The following is a 3,106-nucleotide window of genomic DNA, read 5'->3' on the forward strand; positions in this document are numbered from 1 at the left end:
GAGCTATTCATTACTGAGTCCTTTTTTTTGACACTTTGATTTCTGTTTTGGGGGGTTTTCAGGTTGTTTTGAGCTATGGTCTTAAACTTTTGATCAGCTGAAAAAAATCATGTTTGAGTGTAAATGCAGTTGTCAATTAATTCCCAACTCAAAAGTTCTTGTCTCTTGCACTGATTTTTTCCTTATACATTGTGAAGCTCTACTTAGAACCTTCTTAAGATCCAATAGTGCAAAATGCAAATTCTTGCACTTTTTTGACTGGTCTTAAGATTTTGATCAGGAGTGTATATAGGGGTAAATAGCGTTTAATTCTGAGCTAATATGTATATAAATGGTAAATGGTACTGAACTTATAGAGCACTTTTCAAGTCCCTCCGGACCCCAAAGCGCTTTACACTAACAGATATTCACCCATTCACACTCACATTCACACACTGATGATGGCAAACTACACTGTAGCCACAGCTGCCCTGGGGCACACTGACAGAGGTGGGGCTGCCATYCAKCGGCGCCACCGGACCCTCTGTATGGATAAATGACAGTAGTTCCTGAGCTATAAATGAAGATAAATGGTGTTAGCTCTTAAGCTAATATATATGACAATAAATGGCATTAGCTCCTGAGCTAATCTACGTAACTGGAACGAAACAGAAAATTCACGATTCGGTTCAGTTCGATACTTTTAGTCTCACGGTTCGATATTTTTTCGATACAAAAAAGAGAAATGTCCATGCTCTTTTTAACTTGTAATTTATTTTAATTAATTATGAACATTTATTTAACCTTAAAAGTCCAGTTTTTAAATTAAATGTTGCTGAAACAACAAGTTTCTCTGTGGATCTGCGCTCCAAAACGCAGCCTAGGTGGAGTAGTCGAACACAGATCCACTGATCCTTCAACACAGAGCATCTTCAGAAGACAAGCTGATAAAATAAATTAAAAATTCTGTATTGTTCCATACACAGTGTGTGTAGTGAGCGGTTTGATGTGGGTACATGTGTTGTTGCACTCCTAATATATAAATATATCTGTTGCGACTCTAATGACCCTCAGGAGGTAGGGTGGAGTGAATAATCTGCATATGGGGTCAGGCCTCTCCAGATTTTCTGTAAATTTTTAAAGCTCACTTATAAAGAACCAGAATCAGGGTTGGGTCTGCAGAATGTACTTCCGCTGTGGATATATTATCTTTAAGTAAGTTTTTAAAAGTTGTTCAGTGGTTCATGAGATATTTTGCGAACAGAGAGATGCACACATGCAGCCAGAAACATCCTCACCTGCTTTCTGCAGTAAACGACTGTAAAAAGTGAAGCATAATTTCAGGAGATTACACAGATGAAAGCGGGAGTAACAGCAGGAATGTAGAGGTCAAAGGTCCCAGCTTGTATAAATAGTTCTGGTTCTGTTTCAGGAATCGTCCCCTTAGCAACCACCTCCACACACAAAAACACTTAACAAACAGGAAACACGTTGGAGCAACGTTAAGTCTGTGCGAGTCAAATCTGAGGGAAAACTACAATCTGCTGTAAACTTTAACACAGAGCAGGTTCTGTGGAGGAACTGGTCCAAAGTTCAGTCCACACAGAACAGAACTCAGAGTTCACCTCCAAAAACTCAACACCTCATTTATCCTGTGAATATTATCACTTCATATGTCAGAGCCAGGTGTGCAGGTGACAGACAGGAAGACTAGATTGAGTTTTGCTAACTTTGCTAATGAAAACAAAAATAACCGTCCCACTAATGACAGAACTCGAGTTAGCAGTTAGCTTAGCGTTAGCTTCCACTAATTTTCTTACCTGTTTAGTGGTTTAGTGTTTGCAAAGCTAATATTTTTAGCTAACAGATTGACGGTTAGCTAAGTTTTRGATTAGCTGTGCCCACTGCTGCAGTTACACATGGAAAACGGTTTAATTTAACTGGAAACACTGAAMGTTTCCTTTGAGAGGGTCTTCTTTGGTGGTTCACTGTAAAGAAAACTAAACCAAACTCTAAACAAAAAGACATTCATGGCAACAAAAGACTTACAGAACTGGAGAAAGGAGGCACGAGGAGGCAGAGGGAGCACCGGATGTGGCACAATAATCCACAATGTTCCACTGTTGAGTGAAGAACAGCATGGATGATGATGGGCTGAGTGACTGCAGCTGTGACTAATGAGACCAGGAACAGGTAAGGCAGGATTGAGGAGATGGAGCACTGCAAACAAATGAAAACATGAACAAACAAAAGTTAGTATAACTAAATGAATCCTGGATCTAAAGAAGAAGAAACTAAAATCTCTGAGATTCTGTTCGACTTTAATAAAAACATTATTAACAGTTTTTATGTCTGGAGACTTTATTACATTATATGGTTTGTTTTTCTCTTAATTTACTAAGAATAAAGCAAACTAAAACACTACTCAGCATTTTTTAGATGAAAGAAAAACTTTAGTCTGATTTTAAAGCTTCACAGAGTTTGATCCATATTCAGTCAGATTCCTGGGCTGGTAGGTCCAGATGTGAGTTCTTCTTCAGGAAATGAAGAGCAGCAAACTTTACAAACGTCTCTTAGAATCGTTGATATTTAACATTTAAACAAACATTTAATTCACAAATGGAGTCAAAGCTTTTTTTTTTTTCAAACTGCTTCCAGTTCAGAAAAACCTCTGGAAATCTCTGTTTTTCCTGAGCTGCTGGGCGGTTCTGATGCGTGCCAGTCGGAACCAAACCGTCCTCTGGAATCTGAAACCCACAGAACAGATGATTAAAACTTGGTGTTTGGGCTCCGACCTCATGAAGAGCCCAACAGAACATGTTAATATGATCCAGCCTCAGCGTCTCTTTGATTTTAATCCTCTGCAGATCTCCAGTGGACTTTTGAACCTGACCCGGTCTGAAACGGAGCGCCTGTCCTGAGCGGCGTTAATTCATCCATGATGGAGGTCGGCCATTTCCTCCTCTGCTGACTTCAGTTCAATCTGTCAAGTTTAGCTTTTAAAAGCTTTTAAAGAGTCCAGTCTAGAGTTACCCTTTCAAAGTGTGTCTCACCAACTACTGTAAATATTAGTTTAAACGTGTGTGTGTGTGTGTGTGTGTGTGTGTGTGTGTGTGTGTGTGTGTGT

General features: G+C 39.3%; 1 protein-coding gene across 1 annotated transcript in view; it reads right to left on the reverse strand.

Annotated features, from left to right (window-relative positions):
• Positions 1-3,106, reverse strand: part of mlphb (melanophilin b) — a gene marked incomplete in the record, with an annotated part of 52,330 nt that overhangs the window by 33,087 nt on the left and 16,137 nt on the right. The window contains 1 exon segment of the mRNA XM_014017822.1: positions 2,029-2,199.

The sequence above is a fragment of the Austrofundulus limnaeus genome, unplaced genomic scaffold (genome assembly GCF_001266775.1).
Source record: "Austrofundulus limnaeus strain Quisiro unplaced genomic scaffold, Austrofundulus_limnaeus-1.0 Scaffold177, whole genome shotgun sequence".
Lineage (NCBI taxonomy): Eukaryota > Metazoa > Chordata > Actinopteri > Cyprinodontiformes > Rivulidae > Austrofundulus > Austrofundulus limnaeus.